Consider the following 18,195-nt stretch of genomic DNA (forward strand, 5'->3'; position numbering starts at 1 on the left):
TTTGCCCCACTGTACATTCCCAAAGTTTTCCAATGATCATCTGAATGATTCAGAATCAAATATGGATTGGTAAAGAGTTCCATTGGCTCTATATAAAACTGTAGATTTGTCCATCTCCAAGCAGCTTGGTTTAGAATGGTGAGGGCAAGAGTTGGGGTGGGCTTATGTTTGTGTTTCTATGTTTTTTGTATTTCTGTGTTTGGCCTGATATGGTTCTCATGTATGTACAAACTGGACTTGTAAAATACTGAGAACGGTTTTTAAAAAAGTTAATATTCCTAAAGACAAACAGGAAGACTAGATAATGATTTGTTTTTAACTGGGAGCCATAGAAATTCTGATGCATTTGGATAACACTCATACGCTTAGAGGACTGAAATGATAATCTACCAGCCCCCTGCTTTGAGCCATTTACAGTTTTTCAAATCTTTTTTGCTGCAGATGACCATATAACTGGACAGTACTCTAAGTGTGATAAGACCAGGGATTGACCTGTAATTTTCATCAAAGTACACTTCAACTATGACAGACAAATCACCATATAGGATTTTAATGAATTTGATTTGACAAATTATTGGAAAACTAAGTACTTGGTTAATAACAAAAGTTTATCTCAATACTTTGATAGTACCCTTTGTTGTGATATGACAGGGATTTTCCATATAACTGGACAGTACTTTCACAAACTAAGTTGATAGGACCAGGGATTGACCATTCTTCCTGCAGATCAGTACTCTAAGTGTGATAGGACCAGGGATTGACCATATAACTGGACAGTACTCCCTAAAGTTTTCTAGGACCAGGGATTGACCATATAACTGGACAGTACTGGCTAAGTGTGATAGGACCAGGGATTGACCATATAACTGGACAGTACTCCTAAGTGTGATAGGACCAGGGTTTGACCATATAACTGAAAGACCCAGTACTTTCATCTTCAATGCCCTTGTGATAGGACCAGGGATTGAATCAAAATAACTGGCCAGTACTTTCTTTGTGATAGGACCAGGGATTGACCATATAACTGAACAACTCTAAGTGTGATAGGACCATGGATTGACCATATAACTGGACAGTACTCTAAGTGTGATAGGACCAGGGATTGACCTCCTACCAAAAAGTTATATTTTGGTTTGATAGGACCAGGGATTGACCATATAACTGGACAGTACTCTTCTGTGATAGGACCAGGGATTGAAACCATATAACTGGACAGTACTCTAAGTTGATAGGACCAGGGGGACCATATAACTGAACAGTATTTAAGTGTGATAGGACCAGGGTTGACCATTAACTGATGGTACTTTGTGTGATAGGTCCCAGCTCTCTGCAGGTCATTCACTAGGTCCCCCTGTGATAGGACTGGGATTTTTGACCACTGTTCTTGGATCAGTACTCCAGTGTGAGACCAGGGATTGACCAGATAACTGGACAGTACTCAGTGTGATAGGACTTCCATTGGCCATATAACTGGACAGTACTCTGTGTGATAGGACCAAGGATTGCCATATAACTGGACAGTATTCAGTGTGATAGGACCAGGTTGACCATTTTATTTCTGGACAGTACTCTTGTGATAGCTCAGGGATTGACCATATGGAGTTTGGAGTGTGACTGTTTGAGGTTGTGGACAGGTGTCTTTATAACTGATAACAAGATCAAGGACAGGTTGACCATATAACTACAGTAATGAGTGTGATAGGACCAGGGATTGACCATATAAAGGACAGTACTTACAGTGTGATAGGACCAGGGATTGACCATATAACTGGACAAATACTTATTTCCCAGGACCAGGGATTGCCAATAAATGGATTTAAAATCTGTGTGATTTTCCAGGATTGTTTTTCCATATAACTGGACAGTACATTGTGTGATAGGACCAGGGAAAATTGGCCTCTCTCATCTTTTTTAAGTGGGAGAACTTGCATATAACTGGACAGACTAAATAGGACCAGGGATTGCCCCATAACTGTACATTCCTCTGAAGTTTTAGGACCAGGGATTGACCATATAACTGATTCAGTACTCTAATATGTTGTGATAGGACCATTGACCATATAACTGTACAGTACTTAAGTGTGATAGGACCAGGGATTGACCATATAACTGAACAGTACCTTTTATTTGCTTTGTTTTGTTTTTATTTAGGACCAGGGCGTTGAGTTGGGGATGGGCCATATAACTGGACAGTATTCTAAGTTTTTTGATAGGACCAGGATTGACCATATAACTGAACAGTACAAACTGTGTGATAGGACCAGGGATTGAAAATATAACTGGACAGTACTCTAAGTGTGATAGGACCAGGATTGACCATATAACTGGACAGTACTCTAAGTGTGATAGGACCAGGGATTGACCATTTGGATAACTGGACAGTACTCTAAGTGTGATAGGACCAGGGATTGACCATTTGGAACTGGACAGTACTTTCTAAGTGTGATAGGACCAGGGATTGACCATATAACTGGACAGTACTCTAAGTGTGATAGGACCAGGGATTGACCATATAACTGGACAGTACTCTAAGTGTGATAGGACCAGGGATTGACCATATAACTGAACAGTACTCTAAGTGTGATAGGACCAGGGATTGACCATATAACTGACAGTACTCTAAGTGTGATAGGACCAGGGATTGACCATATAACTGGACAGTACTCTAAGTGTGATAGGACCAGGGATTGACCATATAACTGGACAGTACTCTAAGTGTGATAGGACCAGGGATTGACCATATAACTGGACAGTACTCTAAGTGTGATAGGACCAGGGATTGACCATATAACTGGACAGTACTCTAAGTGTGATAGGACCAGGGATTGACCATATAACTGGACAGTACTCTAAGTGTGATAGGACCAGGGATTGACCATATAACTGGACAGTACTCTAAGTGTGATAGGACCAGGGATTGACCATATAACTGGACAGTACTCTAAGTGTGATAGGACCAGGGATTGACCATATAACTGAACAGTACTCTAAGTGTGATAGGACCAGGGATTGACCATATAACTGGACAGTACTCTAAGTGTGATAGGACCAGGGATTGACCATATAACTGGACAGTACTCTAAGTGTGATAGGACCAGGGATTGACCATATAACTGGACAGTACTCTAAGTGTGATAGGACCAGGGATTGACCATATAACTGGACAGTACTCTAAGTGTGATAGGACCAGGGATTGACCATATAACTGGACAGTACTCTAAGTGTGATAGGACCAGGGATTGACCATATAACTGAACAGTACTCTAAGTGTGATAGGACCAGGGATTGACCATATAACTGGACAGTACTCTAAGTGTGATAGGACCAGGGATTGACCATATAACTGGACAGTACTCTAAGTGTGATAGGACCAGGGATTGACCATATAACTGGACAGTACTCTAAGTGTGATAGGACCAGGGATTGACCATATAACTGGACAGTACTCTAAGTGTGATAGGACCAGGGATTGACCATATAACTGGACAGTACTCTAAGTGTGATAGGACCAGGGATTGACCATATAACTGGACAGTACTCTAAGTGTGATAGGACCAGGGATTGACCATATAACTGAACAGTACTCTAAGTGTGATAGGACCAGGGATTGACCATATAACTGGACAGTACTCTAAGTGTGATAGGACCAGGGATTGACCATATAACTGGACAGTATTCTAAGTGTGATAGGACCAGGGATTGACCATATAACTGAACAGTACTCTAAGTGTGATAGGACCAGGGATTGACCATATAACTGGACAGTACTCTAAGTGTGATAGGACCAGGGATTGACCATATAACTGGACAGTACTCTAAGTGTGATAGGACCAGGGATTGACCATATAACTGGACAGTACTCTAAGTGTGATAGGACCAGGGATTGACCATATAACTGGACAGTACTCTAAGTGTGATAGGACCAGGGATTGACCATATAACTGGACAGTACTCTAAGTGTGATAGGACCAGGGATTGACCATATAACTGGACAGTACTCTAAGTGTGATAGGACCAGGGATTGAATAACCTGATTCAACAAATCGACAAATTTAATTGGGGATCAATCAGCAAGCACATGTCTTGAACCAAATACAATACATTTAGTTTTAGAAATGTTCAACACCAATTTGTTTCATATCAACACACTCAGACACCATTCTTAGTTCACTGCTGAGTACATCTGTTTGCTCATTACATTCTGTTGCTGTGCTATACATTGTAGAGTCATCAGCATACCACTCTTGCTTTGTTCATTACTGAAAGTAAATCATAAGTAAAGATAGGGTAGAGAAGGGGGCCTAGGCAACTTCCTTGAGGAACACTACAGTGAATGTCTTTACTGTTTGAAAATCTATCATTAAAGAACACTTTTAGCCTTTTCCTGGATAGATAGCTTTCCATCCAGGATAGAGCTGCAGACTTAAAACCATAACATTTGAGTTTACCTAGGAACAGTTCATAATCAATTACATCAAAAGCAGCACTGAAACCTAGCAACACTGCACCAACTAACTTCCTTTCATCCTCTTTAATCAATAATCTGTCATTTGTGCTAAGGCCGTACTCATAGAATGCCCTTCTTTGTATGCATGCTGGAGACCTGTTATCAGACCATTACATGAGAAATAATCCTTGATTTGTACAGATACACATTTTTCCAATAATTAACTTAACACAGCTTATTGGACGACTATTAGGACCAGTGAATGCAGATTTTTTAATCCTTAGGTAGTGGAATAACCTTTGACTCTTTCCAGACTTCTGGGCACACCCCATACATTAAGCACTTGTTCAAAATATGAGCGATTGGTGTAGATATTTGGTTAGCTGTAACTCTAAACAATTTGGCATCACGATTATCTGAACCAGGCGACTGGTCATCCGAAAGAGACTACAGCATCCTCTTTACTTCCTCCCTTTCTCCTTGATGAAATTCAAACAAGCATTGCCTCTCCTTCCTGATACAATCTTTTATAAGGGTATATGACATGGAGCCATCCGTTGGAATCATAGCATTCCTCAACAAGTCCACTTTGCCTGTAAAATATTCATTAAAGTAGTTTATGATGTCATGTGGTTTTGTAATAAATATACCCTCTGATTCAACAAAAGAGGTGGACATGTTTGAATTCTTACCCATAATTTACCCTGCTAGGTAAAGTCCCCCCTTATCTCAGCTCGCTGGTCACCATAGCATCTCCCACCTGTAGCACACGCTCCAGCAGGTATATCTCTCTAGTCACCCCCAAAACCAATTCTTTCTTTGGCCGCCTCTCCTTCCAGTTCTCTGCTGCCAATGACTGGAACGAACTACAAAAATCTCTGAAACTGGAAACACTTATCTCCCTCACTAGCTTTAAGCACCAACCGTCAGAGCAGCTCACAGATTACTGCACCTGTACATAGCCCACCTATAATTTAGTCCAATCAACTACCTCTTTCCCAACTGTATTTAATTTATTTATTTTGCTCCTTTGCACCCCATTATTTTTATTTCTACTTTGCACATTCTTCCATTGCAAAACTACCATTCCAGTGTTTTACTTGCTATATTGTATTTACTTTGTCACCGTGGCCTTTTTTGCCTTTACCTCCCTTCTCACCTCATTTGCTCACATTGTATAGACTTGTTTATGCTGTATTATTGACTGTATGTTTGTTTTACTCCATGTGTAACTCTGTGTCGTTGTATCTGTCGAACTGCTTTGCTTCATCTTGGCCAGGTCGCAATTGTAAATGAGAACTTGTTCTCAACTTGCCTACCTGGTTAAATAAAGGTGAAATAAAAAAAAATAGTGTTCAACTAACACAGCTTTTTCCCATCACCCATCCCATCACTTCATCAATGTTGTGCTGATAGAATCCCTTCTTCTTTCCTTTGTTTAGCTTAGTCACAAGATTTCTTCATTTACAATAACTTTGATTATCAAACAGAGTGCCATATTTATCTGCTACATTTTTGGCATCAGCACGTTGAATCATTAAATTTCTCAGCTCATCATCAATCCATGGGGCACCGTTTGACCTCACAGTGCATTTTCTTAAAAGGGCGTGCCTATTAGCTATACTCATAAATAATTCCTTAAACAAACTTAGTGACATTTCAGGATCATACTTACTACACATTTCTAAACATTGCACATTCTTATCCACAGATGAGTCCTGATTGAACCCGCTGTAGGACCTGCGGTAGATTATCTTAGGGCCGGCCTTTGGTATTTTAGTTCCTAGTGAGTGCAACCATGTAACCTAGTGCTACTGATACAGCTTTAGAACAATGTTCAGCCATGTTAGTAAAAATGTGATCGACACAAGTTGATGATGTGATGCTGGACCTATTAGGGAACGTTCTGGTTGGTGATGTCACAACTTGGGTCAGGTTACATACATTGGTAACAGAAATACGTTTCATTCTCATTGGACAGTTGATGTTCAAAAAAATATTCATATATTCATATCTCCCCCAAAAATATATTCCCTTATTATTATCAGATACCTTATCCAACATTTCGCAAATTACATCAAGATATTTCACATCAGCACTAGGTGGCCTATAGCAGCATCCAACTAGTACAGGTTTCAAATGTGGTCAATGCTCCTGTACCCATAGCACCTCTTATCCATTCAACATTAAATCCTTACGTTGTTTTGCTGGAATATGATTCTGGATGGAAACTGCAACTCCACCCTCATATCTATTTCTGTTCCTCCTGAACAAATTATATCCATGTATAGAGATCTCAGCCTCCTCAAAAAAGAGTCCAAGTGAGTCTCTGATATTGCCAATAGATTAATATTGTTTGACTGCACTAGACAGCATATTTCATGAATTTTGCTCTTTAAACTAAATATATTCAAGTGAGCAATTAACAGAACTTTCTTTGGTAGATTTACAGTATTTATACAGTGGGGAGAACAAGTATTTGATACACTGCCGGTTTTGCAGGTTTTCCTACTTATCATAGGTACACTTCAACTGTGAGAGACGGAATCTAATACAAAAATCCAGAAAATCATATTGTATGATTTTTAGGTCATTCATTTGTATTTTATTGCATGACATAAGTATTTGATCACCTACCAACCAGTAAGAATTCCGGCTCTCACAGACCTGTTCGTTTTTCTTTAAGAAGCCCTCCTGTTCTCCACTCATTACCTGTATTAACTGCACCTGTTTGAACTCGTTACCTGTATAAAAGACACCTGTCCACACACTCAAACAAACAGACTCCAACCTCTCCACAATAGCCAAGACCAGAGAGCTGTGTAAGGACATCAGGGGTTCAATTGTAGACCTGCACAAGGCTGGGATGGGCTACAGGACAATAGGCAAGCAGCTTGGTGAGAAGGCAACAACTGTTGGCGCAATTATTCTAAAATGGAAGAAGTTCAAGATGACGATCAATCACCCTCGGTCTGGGGCTCCATGCAAGATCTCACCTCGTGGGGCATCAATGATCATGAGGAAGGTGAGGGATCAGCCCTGAACTACACGGCAGGACCTGGTCAATGACCTGAAGAGAGCTGGGACCACAGTCTCAAAGAAAACCATTAGTAACACACTACGCCGTCATGGATAAAAATCCTGCAGTGCACGCAAGGTCCCCCTGCTCAAGCCAGCGCATGTCCAGGCCCATCTGAAGTTGCCAATGACCATCTGGATGATCCAGAGGAGGAATGGGAGAAGGTCATGTGGTCTGAGGAGAGAAAAATAGAGCTTTTTGGTCTAAATTCCGCTCGCCGTGTTTGGAGGAAGAAGAAGGATGAGTACAACCCCAAGAACACCATCCCAACCGTGAAGCATGGAGGTGGAAACATCATTCTTTGGGGAAGCTTTTCTGCAAAGGGGACAGGACGACTGCACCGTATTGAGGGGAGGATGGATGGGGTGATGTATCGCGAGATCTTGGCCAACAACCTCCTTCCCTCAGTAAGAGCATTGAAGATGGGTGGTGGCTGGGTCTTCCAGCATGACAACGACCCAAAACACACAGCCAGGGCAACTAAGGAGTTGCTCCGTAAGAAGCATTTCAAGGTCTGGAGTGGCCTAGCCAGTCTCCAGACCTGAACCCAATAGAACATTTTTGGAGGGAGCTGAAAGTCTGTATTGCCCAGCTACAGCCCCGAAACCTGAAGGATCTGGAGAAGGTCTGCATGGAGTAGTGGGCCAAAATCCCTGCTGCAGTGTGTGCAAACCTGGTCAAGAACTACACGAAACGTATGATCTCTGTAATTGCAAACAAAGGTTTCTGTACCAAATATTAAGTTCTGCTTTTCTGATGTATCAAATACTTATGTCATGCAATAAAATGCAAATTAATTACTTAAAGTCATACAATGTGATTTTTCTGGATTTTTGTTTTAGATTCCGTCTCTCACAGTTTATGTGTACCTATGATAAAAAATTACAGACCTATACATGCTTTGTAAGTCGGAAAACCTGCAAAATCGGCAGTGTATCAAATACTTGTTCTCCCCACTGTATTTCCAAACATGAATCAGGAGTTGGAATCTGAGAGAGAGATACTTAGTCAGCGTGTGTGTGTGGGGCTGGAATTACTTGTGTCTGTCGATCCTCCTAACTCCATGGGAGGGAGGGTGAACAATCAATTTGTCAAACCTCAGATATGCTATGTCACCTCGTTCTCTTGCGGCATTCATGGCTGGTATTAGTTCCATTCTTCTTTGACGGACTGCATTAGAGAAATCGTCATCGATGAAGATGAAGGACCCTTTAATACGTTGGGCTTTTTCAAGGACTGCAAGCTTATCCTTGAACCTGAGGAATTTCACTACAATAGTCCTATCACACAGAGTACTGTCCAGTTATATGGCCAATATTGTTCAGTGGCAGGGACTGGGAGACTAGTCAGGATTGAGGGAAAGATTAAGGTAGTAAAGTACAGAGAGATCCTTGATGAAAACCTGCTCCAGAAATCTCAAGACACTATAAACACTTACTACGCTGCACTTTGGTCAACACCTTCTTCAACAGACGATTGTTACTCTCTCTCTCTCTCTCTCTCTCTCTCTCTCTCTCTCTCTCTCTCTCTCTCTCTCTCTCTCTCTCTCTCTCTCTCTCGCTCTCTCTATCCCTTACATGCGCACATTTGTGTGTTCGCATGTGTTTGTGTTGGTGTGTGTGTTTACCCTGTTTGAATAGTTGCCATGCTTCAACAACTTTAGAGCGAGAGCACATCATTTGCGTCTTTGTACAAACGTTGAGCAACCACTATTAAGCGGCAAAACATACCCCCTGTTTGACACAACCTCTTCTGGCACCATTATGTCAATGCTGTGACCAAAACACTTCTTTCTCAATCTGTTCACAACCTGGGATGATATCAGGCCATGTTCTAATCACAATGGCCTGTCATTGTTGGGTGTACCACTAGTTTATCATGTTATCGTGGTGTGATAGCTTTGTTTACTGTTAGAATTAGAACTGAGAACTGATATTAGAACTGAGCTGGCACTGTGTCATATGTGGACTCTGCTCAAAGAGAACTGTGCTCGATCCCTTTGACAGTTGCCAGACAAACATCCATTCTGTCAGATTTTATAGAAGTCGTAATGGTTGACGGTTTCCAGGGTTCAAGAGGAGAGTTGCTTTACATCGAAGCTGGGGTTTCTTGCTGTGAGGCCGTTCCAGTCAGACAGATGTTTTCCATCCAAACCAAATTGAAACTGTGTTGAAATGGTAATGGGCCTACAATCATACAGTTTCTCGACTGTCCAGCTTGCTAATAACCATTAGAACGATAGTTTGGGTCAGACTGTGAAAATGGGGCTGAAAGTAAAAATGTTCTTAGAAAGTTCTGCTGTTGAACTAGATTGTACACTGAGTGTACAAAACATTAGGAACACCAGCTCTTTCCATGACATAGACTGACCAGGTGAATCCAGGTGAAACCTATGATCCCTTATTGATGTCACCTGTTAAATCCACTACAATCAGTGTAGACGAAGGGGAGGAGACGGGTTAAAGAAGGATACTTAAGCCTCGGGACAATTGAGACATGGATTGTGCACGTGTGCCATTCAGAGGGATTTGAATTTGGCAAGACAAAATATGAAGTGCTTTTGAACAGAGTATGGTAGTAGGTGCCAGGTGCACCGCTTTATGAGTGTCAATATCTGCAACGCTGCTGGGTTCCCGTGTGTATCAAGAATGGTCCACCACCCTAAGGACATCCAGCCAACTTGACATAACCGTGGGAAGCATTGGAGTCAACATGGGCCAGCAGCCCTGTGAAGTCCATGCCCTGATTAATTGAGGCTCTTCTAAGGAGGTGCAACTCAACATTAGGAAGTCCTCACAAGGATAGTAAAACGAGGAAAATTCAGACAAGTTGGGACATTTTGTCGGCTCTTTTAGGCTTAGGGGTTAGGGTTACAATTAGGGTTAGAATTGGGGTTAGGGGTTAAGATGTAGGATTTGGGTTAGGGGTTTGGTGGTAAGGTAAGGGTTAGGTTAAGGGTTAGAGAACTTTGAATGGGAATCAATTGTTTGGTCCTCACATGGATATTAAAAGAAACGTGTGTGTGTGTGTGTGTGTGGCAGTAAGACAACGGGCAGGTGTATGTATTTTAGGTGACTTAGTGTTGACCTTAAGGTCAGTATGCCCCACCAATTAGACCTGTGGGAAGATTTGGGACTCCAGATAGAGGTAATTGGTACAAGTTAGAAAATGGACCGGAGAGCCACACACAGCTCTCCTTTTCTTTTCCAAGTGTTCTACTCCGTTAGCCAGCACCTCGCCTAAACAGGTGTTCTACTCCGCTAGCCAGCACCTCGCCTAAACAGGTGTTCTACTCCGCTAGCCAGCACCTCGCCTAAACAGGTGTTCTACTCCGCTAGCCAGCACCTCACCTAAACAGGTGTTCTACTCTGCTAGCCAGCACCTCACCTAAACAGGTGTTCTACTCCGCTAGCCAGCACCTCGCCTAAACAGGTGTTCTACTCTGCTAGCCAGTACCTCGTCTAAACAGGTGTTCTACTCCGCTACCCAGCACCTCGCCTAAACAGGTGTTTTACTCTGTTAGCCAGCACCTCTCCTAAACAGGTGTTCTACTCTGCTAGCCAGCACCTCGCCTAAAAAGGTGTTCTACTCCGTTAGCCAGCACCTCGCCTAAACAGGTGTTCTACTCTGCTAGCCAGCACCTCGCCTAAAAAGGTGTTCTACTCCGTTAGCCAGCACCTCCCCTAAACAGGTGTTCTACTCTGCTAGCCAGCACCTCTCCTAAACAGGTGTTCTACTCTGCTAGCCAGTACCTCCCCCCTAAACAGGTGTTCTACTCTGCCCAGCACCTCTAAAAAGGTGTTCTACTCCGTTAAACCTCCCCTAAACAGGTGTTCTACTTGCTAGCCAGCACCTCTCCTAAAAGGTGTTCTCTCCGTTAGCCAGCACCTCCCCTAAACAGGTGTTCTACTCTGCTAGCCAGCACCTCTCCTAAACAGGTGTTCTACTCTGCTAGCCAGTACCTCCCCTAAACAGGTGTTCTACTCTGCTAGCCAGCACCTCTCCTAAACAGGTGTTCTACTCTGCTAGCCAGCACCTCTCCTAAACAGGTGTTCTACTCTGCTAGCCAGCACCTCACCTAAACAGGTGTGCGTTTCTTTCGCCTCCAGATTAATTGTTACAGGTTACCAGAACAGTAGAAAACATGTTTTTCTAAATGTTCCCCCTGCCCCCTTCCTGTTCTCCTCTCTGTGTATTTGTGTGTCTCGTCTGGCTTAATGGAGCTATTTACATTTATAAGAGCCTGGCAGAGGGAGTGGTGCTGGGAGAGAACAGAGGAGAGGAAAATAACAGAGGAGAGAGGAGAAGAGGAAAGTGAATGAGAGAAACGGGCTCACTGTCTCATAACCCAATGCAGCCTCCTCCTGGACTCTTTCGCAACACCGCAACCTCCCTCCCTCCACCATCCCTTCATCCCTCCCTCCCTCCCTTGCTCCAGCCATCACCAGTGCTGTTGCAGTTAGTTATTTTCCAGTGAGTTGGCAGAGCTCTGGCTTAACATCCTCTCGTTCAAGGATAATTTCATATTATCAAAGAGTTGACACTGGCATTCAAAACAGCTCACTGGCATTTTGCCACAGCTCAAAATACCTCAATCAATCAGACAGGCTGTGTGATTATCACTAAACTACTTTATTAGGCCCTTAAAAAGGTGGCTGTTTTTGTTTCAGATTGTTGTACGTGCCAGGGTATTTATTTGAGGGTTACTGCTCTGAAGCCAGAAGTACAGGGACTTGCTGTACAGTAACATAAGACAGTTGTTGTCTGGGTCTGGCTGAGAAAGACATATTTGATTGATGATTCTCTGAAGAGTCACTGAATGTGGGCCAGACATCTTGAAGACCATAAAGTCTATAGGATGGGATTTATGTGCTGGACAGTGCTTCATAACATCTCTCTCTCTCTCTCTCTCTCTCTCTCTCTCTCTCTCTCTCTCTCTCTCTCTCTCTCTCTCTCTCTCTCTCTCTCTCTCTCTCTCTCTCTCTCTCTCTCTCTCTCTCTCTCTCTCTCTCTCTCTCTCTCTCTCTCTCTCTCTCTCTCTCTCTCTCTCTCTCTCTCTCTCTCTCTCTCTCTCTCTCAACCCTTTAACAGATAATTTACAATTTCAAAGAATTACAATGCAATTTCATTTCAATTGAGTAACAGACACAGCAAATGCTGGAATCCTCGTATTTATGACATAATAAAAGGAAGTTATTAGCTAATCATTTTCTTTAATATAGACCCTCCCCCTATAACAGTTGCCAATGAAGAGAATGCTCAAGGTCATTGTATATCTTTAAGGGCAAGGATTTCATGTCCAACCTACATGGGCAAACATTGATCAATATCCGTTCTCAGTTCACCCCCTGACATGGGCCTACTTCAACAGGTGTGGGCTATAAGTCATATATTTTATATAATAAGTAACCAACTGATAACGTCTGTCCTCAAGACTGACAGTTGAGACTGAAAGGTATTGTTATGTTGCGTACTTAAATATATATATTGTTTTATATTCAGTACCAGTCACATCTACTCATTCAAGGGCTTTTCTTTATTTTTTACTATTTCCAACATAGTGCAATAATAGTGAAGACATCAAAACTAGGAAATAATGCATATGGAATCATGTAGTAACCAAAAAAGTGTTAAACAAATCTAAATGTAATTTATATTTGAGATTCTTCAAAGTAGTCACCTGTTTGCACTCTTGGCATTCTCTCAAGCAGCTTCACCTGGAATGATTTTCCAACAGTCTTGAAGGAGTTCTCACACATGCTGAGTACCTGTTGGCTGCTTTTCCTTCACTCTGCGGTCCAACTCATCCAAAACCTGTCACACTCCCCTTCGCTTTGGCTCCCCCTCCTGTCCATCTCAGGCGTTCGGCGTCGCCGGCCTTCTAGCTGCTGCGGAACCTACTGCTGGCAAACGCCCGTCACTCATCAATTTCGGACGTGTCTCATCATCATAACAGACACCTGGTTCCAATCCTGACTCTATCACTGTATTAAATACTCCCTCTGCCATTTGTCTTTGTCTGTCATTGCTAATGTTACTTGTTTTCCTGAGAGGAATCTCTTCTACTATTTCCCGAGTACTCCATATTTGGCACATTGGGTTCGTCCTGTGCCTTTTTGTCTATGAAGATATATTTTGAGCACAACAGCGTTTGGGTTTCGTCCCGCTTTGATCTATGGTGCTTTAATAAACTCAGTAGTTCTAAACCTGCGACTGCCTCCTGCCTACTCCTCTCTACACCAGTGACAGAATGACCGACCCAAGAAAACAGGACGCAGCAGGACATCCGACCTCTCTGCTGTAGGAGTGAAGCTCCACCACCACGACTCATGCCTGGAGCTCCTAGGGACTACCATGAATGAAGTCCTCAGGGCCGTATGCCAACTGCAGGCTACACCACCACCTTCCCAGCTCCCCGTGGTCGTTCCAGCCATCCTACCACCATCTGCATCACTCGGTCCGATCAGCAACGTCCACCTGCCCCTCCCAGAGCGGTTTGAAGGGGGTTTCATTGTAGGGGTTTTCTCCTGCAGTGTTACCTCCACCTGGCCCGTCATACCAGGACAGCCTCCGAGAGGGACAAGGTGGCCTTAGTGATCTCAGTGCTGACAGGCCGGCCTCTGGAGTGGGCGCACGCCATCTGGGAGAGGGATGTACCAGAAGTGTTGTCCTATCAGTGCTTCAGCCAACTCTTCCGTGCCATCTTCGACCACCCTACAGAGGCCCGAGAGGGAGGTGAGCATCTCTTCCGTCTACGCCAGGAGTCCAGGACAGCGTCAGAGTAGGCTCTGAATTTCTGGACGGTGGCTGCGTCCACTGACTGGAACGACAAGACCCTGTTGATGCTTTTCCGCAGCGGGCTACAGGCGGACATCCAGACCGAACTGGCCTGTCGCGATAAGGACCTCACGCTGGACCAGCTCATCGCAATGGTCATCCACCTGGATACTCTCCTGGGTGCCCATCGTCGCCCATCCCGGGGGTTCGGGTCTCCCCCAGGAACCTCCAGCGAGACTGAGCCCATGGAGGTGGGCACCACACACCTTACCCCTGAGGGACATAAACAGGGTCTCTGCTCCTACTGCGGGGAGTAGGACCACCCCTGGAACACCTGTCCCAGAAGGAGAACCGGGCGAGGAAATTACAGGCCAAGGAGCGCTCCTGCACCTTCCCAAGTAGGAGTGGACGTGCCTTGCTCCTTTCTGTCCACCCAGCCCGTCCTCCTCCCTGTCACTTTCCCTGACAATCCTGGCCCCCCACTGAGTCCTGCCCTTTTTTTCACCTTTATTTAACCAGGTAGGCTAGTTGAGAACAAGTTCTCATTTGCAACTGCGACCTGGCCAAGATAAAGCATAGCAGTGTGAACAGACAACACAGAGTTACACATGGAGTAAAGAATTAACAAGTCAATAACACAGTAGAAAAAAGGGAGTCTATATACATTGTGTGCAAAAGGCATGAGGAGGTAGGCGAACAATTACAATTTTGCAGATTAACACTGGAGTGATAAATGATCAGATGGCCATGTACAGGTAGAGATATTGGTGTGCAAAAGAGCAGAAAAGTAAATAAATAAAAACAGTATGGGGATGAGGTAGGTAAAAAAGGGTGGGCTATTTACCGATAGACTATGTACAGCTGCAGCGATCGGTTAGCTGCTCAAATAGCAGATGTTTGAAGTTGGTGAGGGAGATAAAAGTCTCCAACTTCAGCGATTTTTGCAATTCGTTTCAGTCACAGGCAGCAGAGAACTGGAACGAAGGGCGGCCAAATGAGGTGTTGGCTTTAGGGATGATCAGTGAGATACACCTGCTGGAGCACATGCTACGGATGGGTGTTGCCATCGTGACCAGTGAACTGAGATAAGGCGGAGCTTTACCTAGCATGGACTTGTAGATGACCTGGAGCCAGTGGGTCTGGCGACGAATAGGTAGCGAGGGCCAGCTGACTAGAGCATACAAGTCGCAGTGGTGGGTGGTATAAGGTGCTTTAGTGACAAAACGGATGGCACTGTGATAAACTGCGTCCAGTTTGCTGAGTAGAGTGTTGGAAGCAATTTTGTAGATGACATCGCCGAAATCGAGGATCGGTAGGATAGTCAGTTTTACTAGGGTAAGTTTGGCGGCGTGAGTGAAGGAGGCTTTGTTGCGGAATAGAAAGCCGACTCTTGATTTGATTTACGATTGGAGATGTTTGATATGAGTCTGGAAGGAGAGTTTACAGTCTAGCCAGACACCTAGGTACTTATAGATGTCCACATATTCAAGGTCGTAACCATCCAGGGTGGTGATGCTGGTCAGGCGTGCGGGTGCAGGCAGCGAATGGTTGAAAAGCATGCATTTGGTTTTACTCGTGTTTAAGAGCAGATGGAGGCCACGGAAGGAGTGTTGTATGGCATTGAAGCTCGTTTGGAGGTTAGATAGCACAGTGTCCAAGGATGGGCCGGAAGTATATAGAATGGTGTCGTCTGCGTAGAGGTGGATCAGGGAATCGCCCGCAGCAAGAGCAACATCATTGATATATACAGAGAAAAGAGTCGGCCCGAGGATTGAACCCTGTGGCACCCCCATAGAGACTGCCAGAGGACCGGACAGCATGCCCTCCGATTTGACACACTGAACTCTGTCTGCAAAGTAATTGGTGAACCAGGCAAGGCAGTCATCCGAAAAGCCGAGGCTACTGAGTCTGCGGATAAGAATATGGTGATTGACAGAGTAGAAAGCCTTGGCAAGGTCGATGAAGACTGCTGCACAGTACTGCCCTAGTGGACTCAGGTGCTGCAGGCAATTTCCTAGACCGGTCAGTGGCCTTATCATTACACATTCCTCTAGTCCCTTTATAACCTCCTATCCCAGTCCTTGCCCTAGACAACCGTTCCCTAGGAACAGGACTGGTGTGCCAGACCACGATTCCTATTCCCCTCACAGTTACTCCCAACTACCATGAACGCATCACTTTCCTCATCTTAGACTCTCCTGCTCACCCTGTAGTTTTAGGTTTTCCCTGGCTACAATTGCATAACCCTAGTATATCGTGGACAGAGAGGAGGTTGTTGGGTTGGTTGCAGGAGTGTCAGTAGAAAGATCTCTCTATGTCAATCTTTGCCACCTCCGTGGAAAATCTGTATCAGGCCACCCACGTCCCTATCCCGGAGGCTTACCGGGACCTACAGAAGGCCTTTTTAAAGACTCACGTGCCACATGCCTGCCCCCACATCACCCATGGGACTGCACTATCAACCTACTGTCTGGTTCTACACTCCCGCGGTGGCACATCTACCCTCTCTCGCATGCAGAGACTGAAGCCATGGAGGCCTTTGTCCAGGAGGTGCTGGCCTAAGGATTCATCCGTCCGTCCACCTCTCCGGCCGCCTACAGCTTCTTTTTCGTCCACCTCTCCGCCCCTGTATCGCCTGACACTGAATAAGGCTACTGTTAAATTCAGTTATCCCCCCCCTCTCATACCCACAGTGATCAAACAGATGCACGATGCTAAGTACTTTACTAAATTGTATTTGCGCAGTGCCTACAACCTGGTGCGCTTCAGAGAGGGGGATGAATGGAAGATGGCCTTCAGCAGCAGCACCAGGCCTTATGAATAAAGGGTAATGCCCTACGGCCTGACAAATGCACCCTCTGTGTTTCAATCATTCATTAACGAGGTGTTTAGAGACATGTTTGGTCGCTGTGTAGTGGTGTACATAGACGACATCTTGGTGTACTCCACTACACGCGAGCAATATGTCTCTCATGTCAGGTCAATTTTTGAGAGGCAAAACGGACACTGAAAACATGGTGGCACTGGCTGGAGGGTGCTACACAACAAATTCCTTTTCTGACCACAGAAACTTGAAGTAAACTCCATTGTGGCTCCTGACGTGTGGAAAGTGCAAGCGGACATCCGTCGAGCCCTTCGACAGAAGCCCTCACCTGCCCACTGTCCCGAGGGGCATATCCACATGCATTCTGATGTGTGGTACCGGCACCTCGCCTGGGCACACACAGCACCTGTGTCCGCGCACATGGTTATAGCCCTTACTATCAAATGTCATTCCGCCAAGAACTGGTGACCCACCTTGACCCGGGAAGTCCGGATTTACGTCTCTTCCTGCTCCACCTGCCCACAGAGCAAGACACCTGGACACCTCCTCTATGGCAAACTCCACCCGCTGCCGGATTCACAATGACACTGGTCCCATCTCTCCGTGGACTTTGTCACAGACCTTCCCCCTCGGAAGGGCACTCAAACCAGATGGGATGGCGTATTGCTGCAGAATGATGTAGTAACCATGCTGGTTAATAGTGCTTGAATTTTGAAAAAAATCACAGACTGTGTCACCAACAAAGCACCCCCACACCATCGCACCTCCTCCTCCATATTTCACGGTGGTAACCACACATGCAGAAATCATCCGTTCATCTGCTTTGCATCTCACAAATCTAAAATTAGATTTCAAATTTTTCTAATGTCCATTGCTCGTGTTTCTTGGCCTAAGCAAGTATCTTCTTCTTATTGGTGTCCTTTAAATCAAATTGTATTTGTCACATGCGCCGAATACCACACCTTACAGTGAAATGATTACTTACAAGGCCTTAACAAATTATGCAGTTTTAAGAAAATACCTTTTAAAAAAGTCAGAGATAAGAATAACAAATCATTAAAGAGCAGC

This window comes from Oncorhynchus gorbuscha, linkage group LG12 (genome assembly GCF_021184085.1).
Source record: "Oncorhynchus gorbuscha isolate QuinsamMale2020 ecotype Even-year linkage group LG12, OgorEven_v1.0, whole genome shotgun sequence".
NCBI lineage: Eukaryota > Metazoa > Chordata > Actinopteri > Salmoniformes > Salmonidae > Oncorhynchus > Oncorhynchus gorbuscha.